We start from the raw sequence: 26,916 nt of genomic DNA on the forward strand, positions 1-26,916 counted from the left end.
AACCTCACTTAGCTCTTTCCGGACCCTCTAACCCCAGCCTCCCAGGCCTTTGGCTCCCTCTCCCCTCCTCCAGGGTCAAACATGGCAGCATCTCGTTCAAAGCACCTGCATTCCTTTCTGTCTCCTTTGGCTCCAGGAGAGGATGTACTTAGCTGCCTTGCAGCGATCGCTGTAAGGTGACCTCTTTGGGGCATGAGCATCTGGCTGGGTCCGAGCTGTAAGGATGCAGGATCAGACAGCCTTCCCTGCACCCATCCCACTCCAGCCTCCCATGTGGCTGCAGCCCAGACAGCCAGGTTTGCCCAGGGTGAGCCACCAGTGATAGTTCTGACTGGGGGACTGACCCATAGTGACCCACAGTGACCTAATCACAGTCAACTCCAGATCCCATCCGGGCCACATTTGGTTGGTCCTGGTGTTCACTGATTCAAAAGGAGGTGTGAGGGTTCGGGAACATCTGTCTCTGGGAGGCTGACCTCACGTGAGAGATGGTATTCAGGAGCCATGCACGGCTCTGTTCCACCATGGATGCTGTGGACCAGGGAAGGAGCCGGCGAGAGTCCCGCAGGTGGAATGATACAGACGGCAGGAAGCAGGGACAAGAGGAATGCCACATCCTGCTTGCTCTGGCAAAGCCAGCCACTCACTTTCTGTACCTCCGGCCAAGAGCCTACCCAGTGAGGCATGTAGAGGAAGCCACCAGGCTCCTGCATGGTGGGGCTGAGGACACACCTCCCATCCAGACCTTACTTCACTAAGGACAAGGGAGAAAAGTCTGCCTCCAGAAACCGTGTCTCTGTTCTCGGACCCTGGCCTTCCTCCAAGAGGTCAAAGGCATGGTGGCACCACTGCCAGGGGGTGGCTGTCCTCATTCGGTATTTGCCCAGGGAATCAGTTCTGGTTCACAGCCAGGCCTCAGAGGGTGCGTAGCGGGTCCCTGGGTGCCACTTTCCCTCCTTCACCTTCCTGTTGACGGGCCGGGAGAGCCGCACGCAGCGCTGTCCAGACCCCCCCGCCCTGCCTGCCCTGGGAACGCGGCCTCACACACATTCCCACCTGACCCCTGGTTGTCTCTGCCTTGCTGCCCACTGCTTCCTGGCCTGGCCCTCTCTTAGCCAGCTCCCAGTATGCCCATCCTCTCCGTGGGACAGACCGTCTTCAAGGAGCTTGATGCGCCAAGGTAAATTCTTCTCAGGACCTCCCTGCGGGCAAATTCTCTGTACCCAGTAAGGGTCCATTGTGGCCCAGGAAAAGCAGCCCTTCCTGGATTAGGTAGAATTTTGGAAGGACCACCATTTCGACCCTCCTCCCCTGTGGCCCTGCCACACCATCATTGTGCTGCCAGCCGTGTCCAAGATTCAGTCTGGGCCTGCCGCGGTTGTTCTGGGTGCCACACCAATACAGTGTGTGCTCCTCTCCTCCTCCGTCCCCTCCCCTTCCTTCCTCCTCACTCCCAGTCCAGAGGCTGCAGCAGTGGTTGACCTAATGTGATGACTGGAGGGCAGTCACTCCTTGCACGACTTGGCCACGGGCACTGGTGAAATGAATGCATGCTTTACTTTTGTTTCTCCTGGTTTCCCCAGCCTGCGGGCAGCCTCTGGGACCCCACGCCCCACGGCTCAGCTCTGTCTGCTCTTGGAATCCTAGCTCTTCCCGTCGGCCCCTCCTTGGGCTCTCACTCGAGGTCTGTGTCCCTGCCTCGAGCCTGCCACCTCCTTGGGACAGACCTGTGTTGTGGCCACCTCTCCAGAGCTATGTCACCATTGGTAGCTGCCAGCTGCTCTGTGAACCCTTTTATTTTTTTCTTTAGCATGTGTTTAAATTTTTTTTTTTTTTTGCATGTAAACAATGGACTCATTTGGCTTCTATTTAGTTGTGAGAAATGATCAAATTTTATTTTTTTCTTCTATTTCTATCCACTGCTTCTCGGCTTTTTTGGCTAAGATCGAGTGTAGTATCTGTTCTTATATTTGTATCCAGTTGTCTAACTCACTTATTAGTAGTTCGTCTTTCTCCACTGATGTGAGATGTCACCTTTGAGGACACTAAATTTGCGCGTGTAATTGAGGCTTTTTCTGGATCTTCTGTTCCACTGTTTTCTCTATTTACCCATGAGAACAATGTTTCCATGATAGAAGATTTAGAGTATATTTTGATTTGTGGCATACCTAGCCTTCCCTTCTTGCTTGCTTTCTTTTTCTTCTAAAAAAGTTTTATTATGGAAAATATTTGAATATACACAAATAAAATAATATAATGAACCCATGTACCCGTGGTTCAACGTCAACCTTGATCGACATTTTGCCGTTTTTGGTTCATTTATATCTTATTGCTTCCTTAATTATTTTTATAGTTTTTTAATGTAAAATTTTATGCGTGTATATTTTTATGTATATTTGCAAAATGCTCTACTTTTGTAGCTCATACCTCTATCAAAACATAAAATATTCCCATCACTTCCAAAAGTTCCTTTGTGCCTCTTTCCAGTCAGTATCTCATTCCCAGAGGCAACCAATGCTCTGATCTTTTTTTTTTTAACATAGGCTATTTTTCATATAAATAGGATCACAGAATATATGTACTTTTTGTGTGCCGCTCCATCCAGTCGGTAATGTCTGTGAGATTCATCCGTATTGAAGGGTGTGTCGATAGCAGACCTTTTCATTGTTGAACAGAATTCTATTGTACAAATATACCATGATTTGTTTACTCTTTATCCAGTTGGTGGACATTTGGGTTGTTTCTGGGTTTTAGCTATCATACATAAAGCTGTTATGAATATTCATGCATGGTTTTATGTGGACATGTGTTTTTACTTATCTTGGATAGGTAGGTAGGAATGCATTGCTGGGTCACATAAGTGTATGTTTAACTTTATAAAATACTGTTAAACTGTTAACAAAAGTAGTTGTATTATTGTACATTCCTACCAGCATTCCTGTTCCTCCAAATCCTCTCTATCTGGTGTTATTAATCTTTTTTAGCCATTGTAGTGGGTGTGCTGAGGCATCTCAGTGTGATTTTAATTTCCACTTACCTGATAAGTAATAATATTGAGCACCTTTTGGCCATTTGTATATATTTGTGTGTGTGTGTGTGTGTATGTATGTGCATATATATATATATATTTGTGTATATACATGCATATATGTATATATTTTATATATTACACATTTTTTGGTTGTATAAGTCTTTTTTACATTTTTTTTATTGGGTTGTATATTTTTTAATTATTGATTTGTTGGAGTTCTTTATATGTTCTGGATCCTTCCTTGGTCAGATATATGCTTTGTGAATATTTTATCCCAGCCTATGACTTGCCTTTTCATTTGCTAATAATACCTTTGGATTAGAAGAAGTTTTTAATTTTGAGCCACCTGGGTGGCTCAGTTAGTTAAGTTTCTGACTCTTGATTTCAGCTCAGGTCATGATCTCATGGTTCGTGAGTTTAAGCCTCTCATCGGGCTCTGCACTGACAGTATGGAGCCTGCTTGGGATTCTCTCTCTCCCTCTCTCTCTGTCCCTCCCCTGGTCTTGTTCTCTCTCCCTCTCTCTCTCTTCCCTCTCTCAAAATAAGTAAACTAAAAAAAAAAAAATAGAAAATTTTAATTTTGATGAAGTCTAATTTCTCAATCTTTTCTTTTATGGTTACTGTTTTCTGTGACCTGTCCAAGAAACCTTTTCTTACTCCCAGGGCCCATAGATATTTTTTAATGTTTTCTCTAAGGAGCATTATAGCATTAGCTCTTTCAGTCTAAGAAATCTTGTGTTTTGTTTGTTTTTGTTTCTTTTGTTTCTCTTCCTCCCTTCTTTCCTTCCTTCCTTCCTTCCTTCCTTCCTTCCTTCCTTCCTTCCTTCCTCTTTTTCTTTCTTTCTTTCTTTCTTTCTTTCTTTCTTTCTTTCTTTCTCTCTCTCATATATGTTGTGAGGCAGGAGTCAAGAATGATGTATTTTCATCATGGATATCCAGGTTGTTCCAGCACCCCTTCTTGAAAAAGCTCTGTTTCCCATGCATCTTTTTTCAAAACATCCCCTCACCTTCCTTACTGCCAGAAACCACACTCCATTCCCCTGCTAAGCCTGCTCCTCACTGATAGCCTCTCTCTGGTCTCATGAGATCTCCCCCAAAGCCGAGCCTCTTTAGGGAAGACCAAATTTCTGTCAACACCACATCCGTGGTGACAGAGCATAAAGGCACTCAGTGTTAAAGTGAACTTTCGGCTGTTTATTCCTACTTCCCTAAAATAAAACCGTTTGGGCATGACAGGTGTGTGGCTGTGCATGGTGTGTGTGATGTCTGTGAATTTCCCAAAGACAGACCGGATCTTATCACCCCCCAGGCATCTTGCACAGTATCAGGCATATGGCGGTGTCGAGGAGACAGCTGTGAGATAAATGGAAGTGGAGATCGTAAGAGATTTTGACTAGTGTCTTACTGAAGATCACATCCTTAGTGACGCCTATATCTTCTCCTCCACCAAAAACATATGAGCTAAACCTAAAGGACTTGTTCTTGGGTTTAAAGCTCCATGAGGAAGACATTCTTCTCTATTATTTGTGCCTGCAGAACCCAGCTTAGGACTCGGTCCTGGGAAATCATCATGCTGGTTGAAGTGGGTTGGATGGCCCAAGTTTGACTAAATGACAGCTTCTGGTTCTTTATCTTCTCAGTGGGCTCCTGCTGAGTGTCGTGTCAAAATGCCCACGTGGAGTTGTCAGTTCTACCTTCCAGCTGCTTTTGCCAATTAAAAAATGTATTTGGCCATCTATAGCATTCCGGTGGCCTGTCCCTCTCCACGTCTCCTCCTGTCACCGACGGCATTCATCATTACTCCTTCAGGCTCCAGGTGTCTGGTGGAATTATTTCCCAGTTACACCAGAACTCATGTTCTCCACCTCTAAGAAAGTACGGCCTGCTGGTTGCATTCCCTCTCTTTTTCTGCAATTTATCCTAATCCTCACAGGGAATGTGAAGGTTTCAGGATGTGGCTTTCTCTTTAGGTTTAAGAAAATGTCCCATTGCTGTATAAACAGCCTTCCTTCTTCTTGATTCCAATTTCATGTAAAAAATGCATTATAATAACAACATGGGACAGTCGTTTATGATGAATTAAGCGAAAAACAAAATTCCCAACATGTAATGAAGCAGAATTTATGGCATGATTTTAAATTTAAGAAAGAAATTAAGATGAAAGAAATATATTTTGGTAAACAGGAAAAAATGAAATGTTATTCTCACATGGGTTATTGATTTGTGGGTTATGGTATTTAGGATATTAATGATTTTCATTTTATTCTGTATTCTTTATGCTTTTTTTTTGCATCGTGTATAAAATTAACATGATTTATTTTAAGAGTCAGGAAAATATTATCAACCTTTTTCTTTATTGTCCTCAGTGTAGATCATAAGCTCTCTGAAGAGAGTATGGTAGAGACTGATAGCCTACCAAAATGTATGCTCTCCTAATAACAGGATTAAGGCCGGCACATGGCTGAATTGTACTTCCCAGCCTTCCTCGCCATTAGCTGTGGCCATGAAATTACAATGGAATTCTAGCCCAAGTGGGCATGCCACTTACAGGCTGGGCTTTTGTGAGCAGAGATGTGCTTTGTCTATTCGCCCTCCTGTTTTGCTGATTGGGTGCAGATGACAACAAGACTTTAAAGGACCAAGTTCTGGACCATTGTGTTCCAGAACCACAATCTGAAGGAGAACCACCCTCCCACTTGAATAAGTGTTGTAGGAAATAACCTCAACAGAAGCTTCCCTTACTCACCTGTTTCTCCAGAGTCTAACTGGCATCTGGCACAGAATAGACGCTCAGTGTGTTTGCTGATTAGAACTGAGCATTGACTTTCCTGGTATCTTGGTCGCAAAGCTATAAATAAAATATGGATCCTTTACTTGCCACAAGTTTGTTATTACTCAGAGTTAATAAACCACTATGTCACGTAAAATGGGAGAAGCTTGCAACAGTATGTTTCTATTTACTCAGTCATCTTTTGTGGGATTGCTGCCATATATTTCATGCATGTACGGAATACACTCCAAAGTACAGTGTTACATTTTTTTGTTGTTATAAACGGTCCTAATGTTTTAAAGAAATTAAGACAAGAAAAAGTAAATCGTTTGATTATATTTGCCATTACCAGTACTCTTCTTTGCTTTCTGTAGATCCACATTTCCATCTGGTGTCTTTTCCCTTAGGCTCCAAAACCTCCTTTAGAATTTCTTGTAGGGGCATCTGGGGGGCTCAGTCGGTTAAGGGTCCAACTTCAGCTCAAGTCATGATCTCACAGTGGGTGAGTTCAAGACCCACACCACGCTCTCTGCTGTCAGCACAGAGCCTACTTTGGATCCCCTGTCCCCTGTCTTTCTGCCTCTCCCTTGCTCTCTCTCTCTCAAAAATAAAATAACCAGTAAAAAAAAAAAAAAAGAGAATTTCTTGTAGTACAAGTCTTCTGGAGATGAGTGATTTGAGGTGTCAGTAATCTGAAAATAACTTTATTTTATCCTCGTTTTTTCAAGGATTTTATTAACTTGAGTTATGAGTTAATAATTGCTATTCTTTTAACATGCTAGAGATATTTTTCCATTGTCTTATGACTCCCATTTTTTTTCTGACAAAACATCTGCCTGAAGTGGTGTTCCCCCATATGGAATACTATTTTTCTCTGTTTTTAAAGATAATCTTTTTTTTTTTCAGTAGGCTCCATGCCCAACATGGAGCCCAATGTGGGGCTTGAACTCAAGATCTGGAGATCAAGACCTGAGTTGAGATCAAGAGTTGGATGCTTAACTGACCAAGCCACCCAGGCACCCCAAAATAATTTTTTGTTTTTCATCATTAGAAGTCTGACTACGACATGCCTAAAGGTGGTTTTCTTTCCGCTTTGTCATGCTTGGGGTTTACTAAGCCTATTGTACCTGCAATTTGTTTCTTTTCAATAAACTTGGGACATTTCAAACATTATTTCTTCACATATTTTTTCTACTCTCTTCTCTCCCTTCTTTCCCTCTGGGACTTCAGTTACACATATATTATACTATTTAATATTATCCCAAAGGCAACTGAGTGCATTTTTATTTTTCTCCAATCTTTTCTCCTCTCTCTTTCAAATCGAATCATTTCTATAGATTGGTCTTAAATTTCATTAATTTTTTTTGCAACCATTATTCTGCTATTGGCCCAAATTTTCATTTCAAATATACTTTCTGGTTCTAAAATTTCCATTTTTGTCCTTCTGTTATTTTATTTTATTATTTAACACATACAGTCTTATATTAGTTTCGTGTGTACAAGATAGTGATTCAGTTATTCCTTACAATACCCAGTGCTCATCAGGACGAGTGCACTCCTTCATCCTCTCTATTCCTCCCGTCCTCTTGCCCACCTCCACTCTGGTAACTAGCAGTTTCTTCTTTATAGTTAAGAGTCTGCTTCTTGGGGGCACCTGCATGGCTCAGTCCATTAAGCTTCCGACCTCGGCTCAGGTCATGATCTCCTGGTTCGTGAGCTCCAGACCCACGTCAGCCTCTGTGCACACAGCTCAGAGCCTGGAACCTGCTTCAGATTCTGTGTCTCCCTCTCTCTCTGCCCCTCCCCCGCTCATGCTCTCCCTCTCTCAAAAATAAATAAAAACATTTAAAAAGTTTAAAAAATAAGAGTCTATTTCTTGGCTTGTCTCTCTCTCTCTTTTCTTTTGCTTGCTTGTTTTGTTTCTTAAATTCCATATATGAGTGAAATCATATATTTGTCTTTCTCTGACTAACTTATTTCACTTAGTGTTATAATGTCTAGCTTCATAGACGTCATTGCAAATCGCAAGATTTCATTCATTGTTATGTGTCATAGACTCTGGGTCCGGAGTTCCCTCTTGTCCAGCAGGAGAGCGGACGCAGGATTAAAATGCGAGAGAGGCTAATGTCTGGGAGGAGACAAGAGCCCTGAGTAAAGGTCCTTGCTCCATTTTTATTAGGATCAGAAGGCTTACAAGCATGATGGACGTGCACAAAGAGACAATGATACCGTGAACATTAATTCACAGGCGTGAGGGAAAGGGGGTTTTGAAGATATGCAGTGTTAGGGGTTTGGGTCAATACAAAACAAAGTCCTGGTGCTGGGCAGATGTTTGTTTACAGCACACATGAAGCACCAAGTCTGCTTAACTTAGCTAGCTTAGGGCACAAGACAGACAGAGCAGGCTACCTCGGGGTCAACAAAGCACCTTTCTTTTGCTAATTAGCCCCACTCTGGGCAACTTCACCCTGCTGCAGTCAAAAGCCCTGTTTACTGTTTACCTATTTTGGTCCTTCCTGTGAAAGCAGCTTTCTGCTATTGTACTAAGTTGGGGGGCGTTTCCGCCCTGAATACCTAATCTTCTTTACCTCATTTTTGATGTTTTCATCCTGAGGCCTCTCTGTTCGTATATCTTTGTCCTATACTGGGGGCCTTTGCCTTGATTACCTAATCTAGTTACCTAATCTTGGATGTGTTCATCCTGTGGCTTTCTATTTCTTTATGCCTTGTTAACCTATTGGTGCAACCTCTGGGAATTCCTAGCTATTCCCCACAGTTATGGCTGAATGACATTTCATTGTATATATATATACCACATCTTCTTTATCCATTCGTCTCTTGATGAATACTTGGGCTGCTTCCATAATTTGACTATTGTCAATAATGCTGCTATACATATAGGGGTATATGCATCCCTTTGAATTAGTGTTTTTGTATTTTTTGGTTAAATAGCCAGTAGCGTGATTATTGGATCCAGGCTATTTTTAACATTTTGAGGACTCTCCATGCTTTTCCACAGTGGCTGTTCCTGTTTGCATTCCCGCCAATAGTTCAAGAAAGTTCCTTTTTCTCCACATCCTCGCCAACAGTTGCTGTTTATTGTGTTTTTGATTTTAGTTATTCTGATACGCATGAGGTGATAGCTCATTATAGTTTTGATGTGTATTTCCCTGATGATGAGGAATGTTGAGCACCTCTCATGTGTCTGTTGGCCATATGAATGTCTTCTTTGGAGAAATGTCTGTTCATTTTTCTGTCCATTTTTAATTGGATTATTTGTTTTTTGGGTCTTGATTTGTATAAGTTCTTTACATATTTTGGATAGTAACATTTTATTGGATATGTCATTTGCAAATATCTCCTTCCATGCAGTAGGTTGCCTTTTAGTTTTGTTGATTGCTTCCTTTGCTGTGTAGAAGCTCCTAACAGTTTATTTTTACTTTTATTTCCCTTGCCTCAGGAGACATACCTAGAAAAATGTTGCTATGGCCAATGCCAGAAACCTTACTGCCTGTGCTCTCTTTAAGGATGTTTTTTAATGTTTATTTATTTATTTTGAAAGTGAGAGGAAGAGCCAGGGTGGGGCAGAGAGAGAGAGAGAGAGAGAGAGAGAGAATCCAAAGCAGGCTCCATGGTCTCAGTGCAGAGCCTGACGTGGGGCTTGAACTCATGAACCATGAGATCATGACCTGAGGCAAAACCAAGAGGTGGGCGCTTAACCTTCTCTTCAAGGATTTTTATGGTTTCCTGCCACACATTTAGGTCTTTCATCCATTTTGAATTTATTTCTGTGTATAGTGATAGTGGAAGAAAGTGGTCCAGTTTCATTCTTTCGTATGTAGCTGACCAGCGTTCTCAATGCCATTTGTGGAAGAGACTCTTTTTTTCCACTGGATATTCTTCATTGCAATCTTCTTATATTTTCCATTTATATGCTGAAATGTCCTACCTCGCAATTATTATGACTATCTTTTCCTTTAAGTCCTTGAATATATTTCTAATAGCTGCTTTAAAGTCCTGGGGTGATACTTGCAACATTAGGTTCATCTTGGGGACTGTTCCTATTGATGGTTATTTTTCTCGTTATAGGTCACATTTTTCTGTTTCTCCAGATTTCTACTAATTGTAGCTGTATGCCAGAGAATGTGGATGCTACATTGAAGGGATGCTGCATTATGTTTTCTTCCATCAAAGCATCATGAATTTTGCTCTAGTTGGCAGTTCATTTACTGGAATATCTTTTTGGTTCTGCCAGGCTTGCTTGTATTATTTGTTTGGGATTTTCTATTTCTTTCTTTTTCTCTTTCTTTTTTTCTTTTCTTTTCTTTTCTTTTTTTAGAGAGAGAGAGAGAATGCAAGCAGGGGAGAGGAGCAGAGGGAGAGAGAGAGAATTTTAGGCAGGCTCCATGCTTAGTGCAGAGCCAGATGCGGGGCTCATCTCACAACTGTGAGATCATGACGTGAGCCGAAATCAAGAGTCAGATGCAGGGGCTCCTGGGTGGCTCAGTCGGTTGAGCGTCCGACTTCGGCTCAGGTCATGATCTCGCGGTCCGTGGGTTGGAGCCCCGCGTCGGGCTCTGTGCTGACAGCTCAGAGCCTGGAGCCTGTTTCAGATTCTGTGTCTCCCTCTTTCTCTGACCCTCCCCTGTTCATGCTCTCTCTCTGTCTCAAAAATAAATAAACGTTAAAGAAAATTAAAAAAAAAAAAAAGAGTCAGATGCTTAACCGATTGAACCACTCAGAGTCCCCAGGGATTTTCTGTTTCAGTTTTGAGCTTGTTCCTAGTTCATGGCTCCTACTCTTGTGTGCAGTTTTTACTTTTCTGTGTGGCCTTTCTGGAGTATAAGATGAATTCTCAAAATGTGCAGTGAAGTCTTTTCAGTCTGGATGGGATGTAACTAACATTCATAGCGCTGCCCAGTCTCCGTTATCTCCATTTAGTTCTCAGTGCTGAGGCAGGTGATCTCTGCTAGGTCTTTTGGAGTCTTACCCCACACATGCACGGGCAAGCCTTGGCCAAGGACACACACAATGAGTTCCCACAAAACACATTCTTCTTAGGATTCTGCCCTGAAAATTCTAGTTCCTTTCCTCTTACACATTTTCAGTCCAGGGAGATTACTGCCCCTGGGCCTCCACTTTCCTGCACCTTATCAGAAAGTAGCCATAGGAAGAAAGCCAGGACAACTGTGGGGCTCCCCTGGGTTTCTCTCCCTTCAAGGATCATAGTGTTAGTCAGCCTGCTATTCAATACATGAAAACCGTTGTCTTACACATTTAGAGTTACTTTCAATGGGAGGATATGTTCTGTAACAGTTATGTTGTCATAAATGGAAGCAGAAGTATAATTGCTATTTTTGGACATTTAAAAAAATCACAGAATCTCACATTTCCCTTCAATGAAAATACACATCTACATGAGCCGTTCATAGCTGCCCTGGCTGCCCCAGTGTCTGAGCACGGACAGGTTTCTCAATAATAACAACTCATTCTTGTGTAGCTCTTTCTAGTGTTTCAAGACCCACTTGCAAATGTTACTTGATTTGTTCCTTAGCACATCACAGTAGCTTCATGCCACAAATAAGAAACGACGTAAAGATATTCATTGTCTTTGTATACCTGATATTTTCACCTGAGATTTTCAACCCAGGAGCCCAGCCTCTGGCAACCTATCATCTTTAGTTGCCAAAAGCAGGTCTTTCCCTTGGGAAGAGTCTTGTCCCAGCTGCCAAGAAGATGAATGTTTCTTTGCCCATAATGGTGCATACTATATAGCATCACAGATGTTGGAAATAGTAGAACCATTGATTTTAATTTGTCACTTAAAAAAAAGTGGAGCCCATTCTGGCCCGACAAGATGATTCTTGTGCTGCTGCACACACTGTTGAGTGTCTCAGGGTGACCCAAGGTGTCCTGCCTGTGGTTCCATGCTTCCAGCTTCCACCGTAGCTTTCTGGGTACCCGTGGATGGGATGAGAAATGAAAGCTCGAGCAAGGATGCTAGGACCTCTCCGTCCTGCTGGGGAAGGGGCCTGGGGTCAGCGGGGACATGATGCCTGGGTCTGCAGCTGGACACGTCTCCTATTTTGGCTGCTGTCTACTGGCAACTTTTCACTGGCAAGAGTGGAGGCTTCGTTATAACTGTGTTTTCGTTTTTGGACCAATCCCAGGGCTTTTTTGCCTCCCCAGCAAAGGATGTTGTCTCTTGCTCATAGTTACTTATAAACGGTCAGTTGGGTTGTGAACTGAACACGGTGACGAGCTAGCTGATGCTACACGGGGGTGTTATGAAAAGACAATGTGAAATGGCTCAGCCTAATAGATGTACAGTAAAGGGAACTTTTTCTTTTCTTTTTTAAGTTTATTTATTTATTTTGAGAAAGAGAGAACACGAGCAGAGGAGGGGCAGAAAGAGAAGGAGAGAGAGAGAGCTCCAAGTGGGCACCACGCTGTCAGGGCAGAGCCTGACGTCCGGGGGTGGGGGGGTGGGTGCTCGAACCCATGAACCGAGAGAGCACGGCCTGAGCCAAAATCAAGAGTTGGACCCACGCACCCCAAGGAAAGAGAGTGTCGATGCTGAGTTTCAGAGAACTTCATCCCATTATTTAAAATTGTATTTCAAAAAAAAAATAAAACAAACTTTTCTTTCATCATCATTAGTGTCACCCACAGTTGACCATCCGACCTTGGGGGACTCCCTGGATCAGTGGTAAAACTCAGGGCTTAGGATGGGGGAGGAAGAAATCCACGTGAGGAGCTCTCTCCGGGCCTGACAGAGAGGAGACTGATGAACCCAGGCACTGTCCATGGCTGCACTTTAGACACCTCTGTAACCAAATTCACCTAAACACCATTATTATCTGTATTTTACCAAAGGCTCAGAGAGGATAGGTGGGATCAAGAAACAACGGGAAAGTCCAGCCGAATAACACAAGGCTAAATTCTGTATCCACTATTCACTAGCTGTGCCTCTTTGTGCTTGGCCGTGGCCAGCACTGCTTGACCTCTGAGCATACTCCCCTAAGGGGCCTTTCTGCAGGGCCCGAGTCACCCACCAGAACCCAGGCAGTTCTGTCGCCGTCTGGGTAATGGGGACAACAGGCATCTGCTGACTCTTCACTTCTGCTTTCTCCAGGAAATGAGCAGAAACGCAGCTTGAGTGATTCATAGTGAAACGCTGTTGGAGACTAACAATGCTGGCCGAGCCCTCTTCCCCCAGGCCTGAGGGGCTGTGGCCCAGTACGGGGGCACCCATGCCACCTGAATTCTGCAGGCCTTGACCGCCACACCTCTGGGTAGGTGATCTTGCTCTCAGCCACACTGGGCCAGGCCGGAGATGGGCATGGAGGTCCTGTTGGTCAGGGTGGGGCCTACTGGCCGCCTGCTGGAAAGCTCAGCATTGGAACACTTGTGACTGCCGGTGCCTGATCTGGGTGTGTGGATGTGGGAGAAGAGGCGAGCTGATAAGCAGGAAGTGTGTGGTGGCGGGGGCGGGGGAGGGGGGGCGCGGTGCAGGGCCGTTCTGATGCCGGGGTCTGCTGGGGTGTCTGTCACTGTTGGAGTGTGCTGAGCCAGGCTGGGCTCCAGCTCCATTCCTCATCCTCTGACCGCAGGTCAAGCCCTTTCTCACAGTTCTGCTAAGGAAGGTGACCCGCCACCCCAGGGGCAGGCTGGATGTGAGCCTGTCTGTGCTAATTCCCAGGGATGGGGAAGGGCGGCTGACCGTGAGACTCCTCTGCCCGGCCCCCTGCACAGGCCTCTGAAGGGTGCTGAGAATTGTGGGCCACTCCAGCCTGGTCACCAAGAGAGCTAGCTTTGTCCTGGTCCTGTGGTCATTCCCCGGGGGTCTGGTAAGTAGGTGCCTCTTCCGGCCTCCCTCTCCTCATGTGAATTACCACATCAAACCTTAGAAACAGCAACTGATTAAGCCGGACCACCTGGCTCACAGAGAATTTGCTTTTCTCTCCTCCTGAAATCAGACCTTACAGAACACTGAACCAATCCTTTGTCCCAGCTTCTGGGAAGCCAGGAGGAGCTAATGCAGCAACTAAGGATTTCATGTATTACTCTTTCCAAGGAAGCTTCGATGCTGACATGATTTTCTGCATAATCATCCATTTAATTATTTGAGAGATTTCAAGAAATACTTATGGAGAGCCATTTCCTGCCAGGCACTGTTAAAGGCATCAGGGCCAGTGGACGGGGGCAGTTGTACTTGGCGTGATGGGCTGAAGTGGGATGGAATGCAGAGGCCTGGGAGTAGGGGGTCAGGAGGCCCAGAATGTGCATGCCTTCTGGGCGGAGACCTGAAGGAAGGGAGAGTCTGAGCTCTGTGGTTTTTGAGAAATATTTTTGGCAGGGGAATGGAGAAAGGACGTCAAAGTGCAGTGCAGGGGGCCTGGTGGAGGCCAGTGGGGCAGAGAGCCGTGAGGCGCAGGCCAGGCGACTCAGCCAGAGAGGTAAGGACGGCCTTCCTGTTCAGTGTGAGGTCTTGGGCTGTACCCCCTTAGACTTAGTGAGTTTCTACATGTTGAGTTTATAGAAAAGAAAATTCAGAAACAGTGTATAGGGTATGAGAAGTATCACCTAAGTGTGTTCTTTAAAGATCATCAGCATCAGGGGCGTCTGGGTGGCTCAGTCGGTTAAGTGTCTGACTCTCAATTTAGGCTCAGGTCATGATCTCACGGTTCGTGGGTTCAGGCCCCATATCAGGCTCTGGGCTAACAGTGTGGACCCTGCTTGGGATTCTCTCTCCTTCTCTCTGCTTTTCTCTGTGCTCTTCTCTCTGTCTCAAAGTGAATAAATACATGTAAAAAAAATAAAAAAAAAATAGCATCAGCATCTTTGAGGTCCTTCACAGGCTTGTCCTTTCTCTCTTATCAGAGAACGTGGTTTCCCAGATTTCAGGGCTTGTTGTTCCCTTGCTTTTCTCTATCGTTTTAGCTCATATATTTAAATTGCTAAATACGTGTTAGTTTTGCATGTTTTTGAACTTTGCAAATAGGAATTAAATATTTTTTTAAGACTTGCCTCGCTTGCTCCCAATTTTGTTTCTGGAATTCCTTCATATTATTCTGTTCTATATAAATATATCTCAATATACTTCCCTGAGTTAATGCTGATGGGCACTTGGAATTTTTTTTTTTTTTTTTTTTTTTTTTTTTTGGTTTTTGGTTTTTGGTTTTGTTTTTCTATCACAAGCTGCTAGGCACTCAGGATTTGTGAGTACTGCTAGGGCTCTGCTTGTACATATATCCCAGAGTATGTGTGCAAGACTTCCCTAAGGTATGTCCCCTAAAAGTAGAATTGGTGGGTCATGGATTTTACATACCTTCACCCTTACTGGATGGTACCAAAATGCTTTCTAAACCAATTGCTTCATTTTACCCACCCATGAGCAATATGTTAAAGTTTCTGTTGTTCCCACATCTTCACCAGCATCTGATATGGCTGGAGTTTTAATTTTTGCCAATCTAGTGAAAATGAAAATCCATCTGTGTTTTTTTATTTTTATTTTATTTATTTATTTATTTATTTATTTATTTATTTATTTATTTTTAAATCCATCTGTGTTTTTAATTTGCACTTCCTGAATTACTAAGGTTGGGTATCTCTTTATATGCCTATTAGCCATTCTGGATTCCTTTTCATGTTCAGATCTTTGGCCCACTTCTCTTTGGGGCCATCTGTATTCTACCCTGTTGATTTTCCATAATTTAATACATATCTGGATATTAATCCTTTGTTGTAAATGTATATTGTAAATATTTTTCCATTGCTTGTGCCTTGTCTCCATACATTCTTTGCAATTTCTATTACTGACCAAATTTCTTAATTTCAAATGAGCTTCATTTATCCATATGTTCTTTTATGATATACATGTGTGCTATTTAAGAAATTCGCCTCCGTCACGAAGTCATAAAATTACTCTTACATTTTTTGTTTATAATTTTGCCTTTCACATTTAAGTGTTTTGTCCCATCAAAAATGATTTTTTACATTTTGTTTTGTTTTTTTCCCATATGGATAACCAAGAGTCTTTAGCTCTATTAATTAAAAGGCCATTCTTTAGTCACTGATCTACACCAGCTCCGTTATAAATCAAGTTGTCACGTATATGCAGGTCTGTTTCTGGGCTCTCTGTTCTGTCCATTTGTTGATCCCTTTGCCAATACTATATGATATGATTAACTCTAGGCTTACAATGAATTTTGATATCTGAAAAGAGTCTTGTTATTTTTTTTCTTCTTCTTCCATTCTGTCTTGACATTCTTGGTACATTCTTTCTTCACATGATTTTACAAACAGTTTATCAGATTCAACAAAAACCTATGTTCAGGATTGGTTGAAAATACCATTCAGAGAGATACAATATCTTTATGAAAATGACGCTTCCAATTCATGAACATGGTTTGTATGCTCATTTGTTTAGATGACAAATAGTCTTTAGAATATTTGAATAAAATTTTCTTTAAAATATTTGATAAAATTTTATAACTTTCTTTATAAAATAGTGCATATTTTGTCTAGAGTTATTCCTAAGTGGTGTATATATTTTTCTATCGTTTTAATGGTGACTAAAAATACATATTTTTGACTCACTGATGTATGCTTGCATTTTAAAGAAGAATCATTTTAGCTGCTTTATGGGCAGCAAAGGAACAAGCAAGACCATCCGTTACATGGCTGTTGTACTAATTCAGGCTCGAGGTATTGGTGGCTCCCCCCAAAGGGATAGTAAAGATAATGAGAGGTGGTCAGAGTGGTGAGTTCTGGATACTTTTTGAGTGTGGGATTTGATGATATTTTAAGTGTAGTGTGTGGGATAGAGAAGTTGAAGATGACTTGAGGGCAATAGGGAGAATGGAATTGTCAGATCTTGAGCTAGGTCAGGGGCAGAAGGAACATATTTGCAAGGTGGCGGTTATTCCAGAATATAGGTTTGAACAAATAAAAGTGGAGATGTGTATTAGACGTCAAGTGGAGAAATGAAGTCTTGGCACCCCCTGTCCCCATCTGATTCATAGTTGAAAAGCAAGACAGCTTGGTCTTCTTGGGGTTCTAGGGGAGATATCTTGCGCAGGAGGGAAAGAAGGAAGGATGAGCCCCTCAGAGTTCTTGAGTCACACTCTAGAACTTTTTAGAATTTATTTATTTACATTTATTTATTAATTTACCAGTGGGGACTTGCCTTTGTTGTCTCCATTTCTTATGCAAACCATCAAAATGCGTGGGCATTTTGCACCTGTAATGATGTTTCCAAGGCAACACTCCGAAGCCCTTGGCTGATGGCCCCATTTGAAGCATCTGCACACCTGTTAGAAGCTTAAGTCTCAAAAAAAAAAAAAAAAAAAAAGAAGCTTAAGTCTCTAAGTCTAGATCCGTGCAACCCAATACAGAAGCTTCTAATCATATCTGAGATATGGTCAGTCTGAACTGAGATGGGCTGTAAGTTTAGTATGTACATCAGGTATCAAAGATGTTACAAATAACAAAAAGAAATGGGAAATATTTACTTAATACTTAAAAATATTGATTGCATATTGAAATGATATTATTTTGGATATATTGGATTAAATAAAATATATTTTAAAAGTATATTTGAATAAATGGCTTAATTATGCTCTTTACTTTTACTTTTTAAATGTGGCCACCAAGACTATTTTACATTACACATGTGGCTTGAATATGTGGCTGGCTTTGTACTTCTTCTGGGCAGTGCCCTTCAGAGGTACTTCGTGTTTTACGGCCAGAGGCTTTTGTGGGAAACACAGTTCAAGAAGGATGGAAGTTAGAGAAGTGAAAAGCTACTTGGCCCAGATAATCCAGGGAGAAAGGAAGGATGAAGGGTAAGAAGAATAGATTTCGTACTTACAGTAAACCAGACACTGGGCAGAGCACTGGAATTAGTCCCATATTTCATCCCCCAAGTGAGATCAGTTTCATTACTCCCATTTTACAGATGGGAAAATGGAAGCTCAGAGGTCCCTCCCTCTCAGACAGTAAGAGACTCAGCTGAGATTTGAATTGAAAGCCCTTGCTCTTTGGGGCACCTGGGTGGCTCAGTCAGTTAAGCGTCTGACTTCAGCTCAGGTCATGATCTCACATTCGTGAGTTTGAGCCCCACATCCGGCTCTGTGCTGACAGCTCAGAGCCTGGAGCCTACTTCAGATTCCGTGTCTCCCTCTCTCTCTCCGCCCCTTCCCTGCTAGTTCTCTGTCTCTCTCTCTCTCAAAAAAAAAAAAAAAAAAAAAAAAAAAAAAATTAAAAATAAAATAAAGCCCTTGCACTTTGAATTAGGCACCACCCTCACTGTGAACTGAGGAAACACTTCTGGTAAGGAATAGTGAACTTTGGGCAGAAGTGTGAAAACTGCTCTTCCCCATTTGCAAATGATTCACAGCAAACAAAAAGATTGCCTGGGAATCCTTTTTATCCCATCATTGCCTATAACAATGGGCTCAGGGCATTCCATTATTAGGGAATGAAGAGAGTCAATTACGGGCAATCCACCGAGAGCATGATTCTTGGTCATTAAATGGATAATTTAAGGGTAAAGGCAACACAGACTATGTTTATGATATGATGATGGACAACTGATACAATGAAAATGTCTATACATCAGTTATAAATAAAATATGCTTCCAAGTGAAATATAGTATGCAAAAAAGAGGAAATACTTGTTGAGTTTTGTGTTTTTAACATAATAATAAGAAGAAAATTGCCCAAGTAGCACCCGGATAACAGTTTAAAGGATAGGCACAAAATATGAAGAGATAGGCAAAGATGAATAAAAGTATGTACACATGAAGAAACTGTGTTATGAGGTTGGTCAGAGCCTATCAGGACTTAGTGAGGTCCGAGCATGCTACAGTGATCCCCCACAGGCTTCCTCCTACGACTCTTTTTGGGTGTGGACCAGATCAAGGAGCGAGGGGCCCCAAGTGCAGAAAGCAGCTGGCTGGGACATGCATGTACTAAGGGCAGGGCGCAACCACCCTGCAGCTCCGTTTCTGTGTTTCTGCCCAAATAATGCATTTCTTTTACTGGGGTGGGGCTGGGGGGGTCGTCCCGCCTCCTCCACAGGTGCCTGAGGCTCCTATTTTCTGCAATGCATCCAGCGCATGCGCAGCAACTGCCCTGGTGGGGGTGGGGAAGGACCGCCACCTCTTTGAAGAAGGCGAAGGGTGAGAAGAGAGCCAGGAGATGCGGATGGGCCAAAGTCCTGATAATGAAACGGGAAAAACCAAACAAAGCAGGGGCAGCACTCTGCAATCAGAATACAGAATCTTGTAAGTTTTAGCTTTTCCTTTCACATACCTCCAGGAAACATTTAGTTCCGTAAATTAATGGAGGGGGGCGGGCACCTCTGAGAATGATTCCGCTGCTGCATGGGGGAAGGGATCTCTCTCAGAATCTCGCATCTAAAATATCACCTTGGTTCCGAGAAACACTTCTTCCCTTGCACAATTTGAAGTGTCTGAATAGTCTCAGTTTTGACCTGTGTATTTAATGTGATTATCCCCTCCGTCTCAAAGTAATTACATAATTACTGGTCCTACCAGCATTTTATAGCTGGTGGAAACTTAGAATTGAGGAAATGCAGGAATGAGAAAGGTGAAGCGTATTCAAGAGTAATGATCTCGCAAGGAAGAAAGTGAGGGGTGCCGTGGTTACTACAGGCAGCAGGTAATGATAAATTTGGGAATTCCCAAGTGCTCACTTTTATTCTGCTTGAGTCCACACACCGTGTCTGTCCACTTTCACTCCTGGGCTCCTCCTTCCACCTGCACCTGGAGATGATCATAACCCCGAACACCGGGGTGTAATTACTAAATGAGATCTTGTAGTAGGGATGTAGCATTGATGGATGCAAAGTGTTGTGACTACTTTTTAATCACAGGATGGCTGGGTGGTGGCAGGAGTTTGGAAGTTGGAGAGAAGGGGGTTATTTCTTGGTTGGGGCAAGGAAGAAATGCCTGGCCAAGGAAGCATGGAAGGTGGCAAGATTGGGTTATGTGGAGCTGAGGGAGGGGCATCCCAGGGAGAGACTCCTGAGTAAAGGCAAAGGATCAGATGATGAGTGAACAGTTCATTTGGCCAGACCTCATTGGGAGTGCAGTGGGCAATCAGTCAAGGAAGGATGTTGGGACATATCATTGAGGGCCAAGAGCTTGAGAGTGTTCCTTGAGAACATGAGGAACCACTGAACACAGTTGAGCAAGGGACTGATGTGATGGGGCTGTGCTCCTCAGTCTGACACTGTGGGGTAAGTGGGAGACGTTGGGGAGACCAGAGGCAGAGAGGCCTGCCATGGCAAGGTGGGAAGAGAGACGAAGCAGCAGTGGGCTCACCCTCCCAGAGCCATTTTCCCATTTCCTGTGCATGTAGAAGAATTAGGTCTAGGTAAGAAATTATTCCTGACACGTCCGGAAATTCACTAGCTTGTAGGAGACTCGTTCTGGTTAAACACGTATCCGGGTCTCAAAAGAGAAATGTGAAGGCTCTGAACATGAAACTAATTTGAAAAGTAAACCTTCATCGGTGGACAGACCCTTAAGGAGCATTATTCCAGGTGCTTTATGTGACAGGTGGGGAAGTCAGTCACAGAGGGGCCTAACACCCCTGCTTCCTGACTGCCAGTAATGCATTTCCTCTGCATTTTGGTGAAGAAACAGCACAGGACAAAGTTGCATCTGAAAACGTCTCTTTTTTGCATGAGCCTAAAAGCAGAGTTTTCTGGATCCAGATCTGCCTAGCATGATAGAGGACAGGGAGCCCAAGACAACTAGCAAGTTTCTTTACGGGTGATGTGGGCAGTTTGTGCTCTTGCTTTTTTTGCGATTTTTTTTTTTTGATCTACAAGAATTAAAAATTAATTCTTTAGTATACTAATGAGTTCCATGAGAATTAGGAGATGCTTAATTCCTCCCAAGTCAGGAATGCACACTTCCATATACGTTTACAAGTTTAAATAGCGATTTTTGTATTTATTTTCTAACCAAAGTATGCTTGAAATTAAAAAAAAATTTTAATGTTTATTTATTTTTTGAGAGAGAGAGGCAGAGCTTGAGCAAGGGAGGGGCAGAGAAAGAGGGAGACACAGAATCTGAAACAGGCTCCAGGCTCTGAGCTGTCGGCACAGAGCTGGACGCGGGCCTCAAATTCACAAACCAGAAGATCATGACCTGAGCTGAAGTCAGACGCTTAACCAACTGAACCACCCAGGGGCCCCCCTTTTTATACTTGAAATTCAATGAGCTAAACAGAAGGGTTGTGTGAGCTAACCAATCCTGGAAAAGTTTTCATCTCTCGAACGTTAACAAGTGGTCTGAGAAGTATAAAGGGTGCTACAAAGTCCCTGGTCGTTTCACTCCTCCCAAGAAATTGGACGATGAAGAATGGGATGGGGGCAGCCTAGCATCTGGAGACCTTGACCCAGCCCCTCCCGGAGATGTGATCTCTACCCTGTTCCCACCCCCTCCTCCTTGCGGTGGTACAAAACCACTAGCGGTCCAACATCACCTCTCCCATCCCGTTGTGTGTCCTTCCTCAGGGAACAGTTCTCTCTAACCTGTCCACAGGCTTATTTCGCCTCCACTCAGGCTCCTTCTCCAAAGCCCTGGCTTCTGTGACACCTCTCTTACCACCTGCTACCCTCCCCCTCCCCCTTCTCACCTCGAATTGCCAGCTCCTTTCCTCTACCCCCTTCACTCTGGGTTCCTGCTATAAAGGGTGCATTGCAGGCATTGAATTGTGGCATCCCTTTACCTGCCCCCACCCCCTTCCTCAGGCTGTGAGCACCTGGGGGCAGGGACTGAGCCCTCTGGGCAGGCTCAGCATCTAGCAGGGGGTCACATTACAGGGTCCATATCACTCTCTGCTGAGAACCCCACGGCGACTCCCAGGATAACTGCATGGAACATGACAAGGGCATTACTGGCGTTCCTTTTGCCACACATACCCTTCCCCATCCTTGCTCCCTGTGCTCCAGACTCTTTGAATCTCTACTGTCTTCCCCGAACATGCATGCTGCCCGGGGTGCTTGGCTTCCGGAGCACCAACTCCTCATCTCTCAGTGCCCGTCGTGGGGACCATCTTTTCTGAGAAGTCTTCCCAGACCATCACGACCCTCTCCAGACTGGGCCAGGAGCCTCTGCTGTGCCCCACAGCCAGGCACCTCCCTGTCCAGCACCTACCCCACTCTGTCTGTTTCCTTGCTGTTCTTCTGCACCCCTGAGTGTGAGCTGTCAGGTCTAGGGTGTGGACCAGGGACAGTTCCGCTCCTTGCATGTTTGCTAATCAAACGTCCCACCCCACAGAGAAAGCTGTAGAGAGCCGCAGTTCTGGTGGCTTAGCCTGGAGGGTGAGTGTTTAATGCTGGGCGTGCTGCTGGTGGCAGCCCAGGAGTGGCTGGCTGGCTGGTGTCCACCTTGTGCCCGGGCTAATCAACCGTTGGCCTTGTGGTTCCCAGAGATCAACTTTTACCTGGGGGGATGGTGAGACCACAGGGTCCTGTTCTATGAGCTGGGGCCACACGGCAGACCTGGCCCCAGACCTCCTTGGACGAGGGATCAGCAACACCTTTGCAAGTCCAGCCAGGGGACTCCTACTAGAGTTTCCAGCTGGTGCCCAAGGTATCCCCAAGATATATTCTTACCATCGTTGATGACTGTGTCAAGCCAACCTGGATTGGTGGAAGGGGATGAAGAGCTTTGAAGTCAGAAAAGTCTGGGTTTGCCCTTCTGATGTTTATTCTGATTCTGATGCTTGTTAGCAGTTTGATTTCAGATAAGCTAGCTATTTTCTCTGAATGTCAATTTCTCTGCATCTTGCTTTCCCCATCTATGTAATGGGAATAATCATACCTACCTTATAAGTTTTCTAAGATTAGAGAGCATCACTGATAACTGCCAGCAGATGCTCGTTCAGTTACGGTCATTTGTACTTAAGCAACACTACCCTATGTTTTAGTGGGCAGCGAGCCACAGATTCGCTCCCATGATGGAGCGACTCCCGATTATGGGGGCTGGGCTTCTTGTCACCTGTGCTGTCACTGGCCCATGCTCTTTGTGCAGACAGTGACAGCTCAGTTACAGCTAAGCTTTGAGGATCTGGCCAGGGGAACTGCTCCCTGGCCATTTTTGGCAATGTGGAAGTCAGTACACATAGTGAGATACAGAACCAGGGACCCTCCTGCAGGACACGGCAGGTTCCTATATTCTGTTGCTGTTGCCAAAACCGCAGAGGTGTGTGCTAGCCAGGAGGGCTTGGACTGGAATCAGAAAAAGGAAGTGTTGAGGGCCGTGGCAGGTGCAACCTGCCCAGTTCCTGTCAATCAGGGTCTCCATCTTAGTCTTCAGGGGGAATTTCTCAACTTCTGGAAATAACCGAGGCATTTGAGGCAGGATGTAGAGCCCTGGGCTCTGCTGTTCTCTGCTTGTGGGCACTCTCAGCCCTTGGCTGATGGAGGAGGTGGGACCCTTGTCAACTGGAGAGGGCTTGGGGCAGCAGGTGGCTGCTGGTCCTTGCACTGGAAGTGGATGTCAAGGCTCAAGGAACCTCCAACACCACTTGTTTCCGTGCGCCTCCCACCACCCTGTGTCCCCCTCCCCCACATTTCCTCCCCCCCCCCACATTTCCTCCCCCCCCCCACTCCTGCCATTGCCCACAGGGATGCTTATCACAGGAGGAGCCCCTCTGCACATGCTCTTGTACTTGCCCTGGAGCCGGCTCTTGGGGACAGCGCTCCTGCTTCTGGTCCCCATTCTTTATCTTCAAGATGGCCAGCTCCCCACCTCTGGCCCTGTCTCTGTGCTCTCCAGGATGAACCCCAAGGCCTCGATTTAACTCACTTAGTGTCCTGCTGTCCATTCAAACCAGTGCCTTGTTGTGAGAAAACCTGAGATTGGACACACTCAGCAGACAAGCAAGGAGGGGGTGGTACAGAAGGGAAACCAGGTCTAGGGTGGGGGCAGCTTGCCCTGGCCACAGGGCTGGACCCTCAGAAGTGACTGAGGTCCCAGAGCACACCCACGGAGGACTATTTGGATGTAGGCTTCTCCAGGAAGTGCAGGCAGATTTTAGGAACCTCAAGGCAGCAACACACAGAATGGGAGTGGGTGCACAGGGCAAGAGGAACAGACACTTTGCACACATCTAGCCTGCGCTGGAGGTGATCTTACGTGTGTTCACTTGCTTAACTCTTTTATTTTCTTAATTCATTTCTTTCTTTCTTTCTTTCTTTCTTTCTTTCTTTCTTTCTTTTTTTTATAAATGTTCATTCATTTTTGAGAGAGAGAGAAAGAGAAAGAGAATGAGCATTGAAGGGGCAGAGAGATGGGGACAGAGGATCCGAAGCAGGCTCTGGGCTGACAGCAGTGAACCTGATGTGGGACTTGAACTCGTGAACTGTGAGATCATGATCTGAGCTGAAGCTGGACGCTCAGTCGACCAAGCCACCCAGGCGTCCCTTCCAACAGCCTTGTAAGAAGATACTGTTCCCGTTGTACAGGTGCAGGCATCGAGGCTCGGTGACTGTAAGTCACTAAGGCCGAAAGTTCGGGAGAGGTAGAGCTAGGATTTGAATCAGATTTGTCCGATGCTGCTCTGGGTCTGCCCGTGGAGCTGGGTAGGGATGGAGGGAGACAGGTCCAGCCTAGAAGTCTAGGTTCAGGGTGGTGATGTTATCTTACTAGGTAATCATGGCTGCTGTACAGCCAGACTTAGAGGCCCCATTCCCAGACATCCTGAGCTGGCTTGCTGGGGGCCCTGGAACTCTTGGCACCCGCCCAGCTCATGGTTAGCCCAGGAGCTGCTGTCTGGCCTCCACGCACAGCTCTGGGAGGCTTTCACGATGTTTTCCAGTGGCTTGCAACAGCTTCCCAGGCCTGTCACCTCTCCTGGGGATGCGTCGAAATCACCTGAGACCTTATAGAAAGCACGCTTGCCTGGGGCCCACCCAGACCAACGAAGTGGCAATCTCTGGGGAGCAAGTCCCCCTAGGTGGTTCTGGTGTGCAGCCTGGGCTGGTGAGGACTGCTCCCTTTCTAAACTCATCGAGCAGTTCTCCATCCCTTCAGATGATCTCAGACGTCCCTTTGCCTCTGTGTTTCCAAAGTGATCCTTCTAACCAGAGTGGTCCTCACCTACACCTGGGGTCTATGTTAGCCTCCTGGCTCTCCCTGCTTCTCGTTTCTCCCTGTTCTGGGCCTGGCTTCGCGCCAGGCAGGAATAACATTTCCAAAATGTGTTTACTGTGTTTTTCTTCTCTTCCAAACCTTCAAGATCTGCTCATTATCTAGAACAGTATGTCTGTGCTGGCCCATTCTCCTGGTCCTCATGACTCAGCTGCACCGTGGTTTCCCGTAATGCCCGCAGTCACGCTTCTCCCCTCCAGAGAGCCTGTCTGCTTGCACTGGTCTTGTTTCCTGCTCACGATCCTGTTCCAGCTCTTTAGCTGCTCTTGGTTTGTGCAGATCAGGCGGGGACCTTTGAACAGCATCCTCAGGGGGACTTCCCAGTTCCACATGTTACCGACGACCTCTTTCTCCCGGAGGGCCCATGGTTCATGGTTACGTATCCGGTCCTTGTTGAGTTTGTTCTCAGCTGCAGAGACAAGTTGGAGGGGCACATCTTTTACCCATCCCCCCCCCCCCAAATCTGGCTCCTCCTTGCTTCTAAGAAGGTACAGCCCAATGCTGTGCCTGCCCCACAGGACATGCTCAGCAAATCCTGATGAATTCAAGGTATGCAGGAAAGGCTGTCTGGTGGGGGGTTCTGTGGGACTTTATTCAACACTGTCATGCTGCTAAGCTGCTTTATTTTACCCAGAATAATGTCCTCAAGGTGTATTTATGTTGTAGCATATATCCAAATTTCCCTCCTTTTGGAGGCTGACAAATACTCCATTGTACAGATGGACCACATTTTCCTTATCTGGTCATCTACTGACGGACAGTTGGGTTGTTTCCAGCTTTTTGCTCTTGTGAGTAATCATGTTTTACATGTGGGTATACAAATATCTATTGATGCTCTGCTTTCAATTCTTTTGGGGCATCTTTTTACTTTTTTTTTTAACGTTTATTCATTTTTGAGAGACAGAGAGAGAGCATGAGCGGGGAAGGGGCAGAGAGAGAGGAGACACAGAATCTGAAGCAGGCTCCAGGCTCTGAGCTGTCAGCACAGAGCCCGATGTGGAGCTTGAACTCAGGAATGATGAGATCTTTTTGTTTGCTGTGAATCATTTGCAAAGATGAATTTTTTTTTAAATGTTTATTTATTTTTGAGACAGAGAGAGACAGAGCATGAACGCGGGAGGGTCAGAGAGAGAGGGGACACAGAATCTGAAGCAGGCTCCAGGCTCTGAGCTGTCAGCACAGAGCCGGATGCGGGGCTCGAACTCAGACTGCGAGATCATGACCTGAGTCGAAGTTGGACACTCAACCGACTGAGCCACCCAGGTGCCCCGATCTTTTTACTTTTTATAGTTGGCCCACCTTGACTATTAGTTCAGCCAATTTGATAAAATTATCATTAAAAATACAGTTTTTTTAAATAGGGACGACTGTGTGGCTCAGTTGGTTAAGCGTCTGACTCTTGATTTCAACTCAGGTCGTGATCTCACTGTTTGTGGGATTGAGACTCATGTTGGGCTCTGCACTGACAGTGTGGAGCCTGCTTGGGATTCTCTCTCTCTCTCTCTCTCTCTCTCTCTCTCTCTCTGCCCCTCCCCCACTCGTTCACGTGCATCCGCACCTTCTCTCCCCAAATGAATAAATGCACTTAAAAAAAATTTGGTGGGCAAGTGGATGGGAACTTATGGAGTAGTCTCCATACTTGGCCAACATGGGAGCGCCCCTGAGTGAGCTCTATCTGTGTGCGGCTGGTGTTCATGGGAACTTGGATCCTGTCCCCACCTTGTGACATCCCGAGGAAGGAGGTGGTATGGTTAGGGAGAAGGGTGGGGGCTTTGGAGCCAGCCATACAACACTTGCAAGGTGGCCACCTGGGGAAGCAACCAAACCTCTCTGCATCTGGCTTTCAGCTGTAAACTACTGCCTTGCTCTTTGCTCCCTCAAGGGTTGTTTTTGGGAAGAGAAGGTGAGGTGATACA

At 45.0% G+C, this 26,916-nt stretch overlaps 1 protein-coding gene and 1 pseudogene across 10 annotated transcripts in view; both read left to right on the forward strand.

Annotated features, from left to right (window-relative positions):
- Window positions 1-1,157: 1,157 nt before the first annotated feature.
- The window catches only part of WDFY4 (WDFY family member 4), a 306,252-nt gene continuing 280,493 nt past the window's right edge, over window positions 1,158-26,916 (forward strand). For 2 of the 10 annotated variants that reach the window (XM_042959974.1, XM_042959976.1), the window contains exon 1: window positions 12,712-13,096. The gene's annotated coding sequence lies outside the window, so the exon portion shown is untranslated. The other 8 variants (XM_042959972.1, XM_042959973.1, XM_042959968.1 and 5 more) reach the window with 7 other exon arrangements.
- LOC122232180 lies at window positions 1,919-2,039 on the forward strand (annotated as a pseudogene).

Source organism: Panthera tigris, chromosome D2, assembly GCF_018350195.1.
Source record: "Panthera tigris isolate Pti1 chromosome D2, P.tigris_Pti1_mat1.1, whole genome shotgun sequence".
NCBI classification, from domain to species: Eukaryota; Metazoa; Chordata; class Mammalia; order Carnivora; family Felidae; genus Panthera; species Panthera tigris.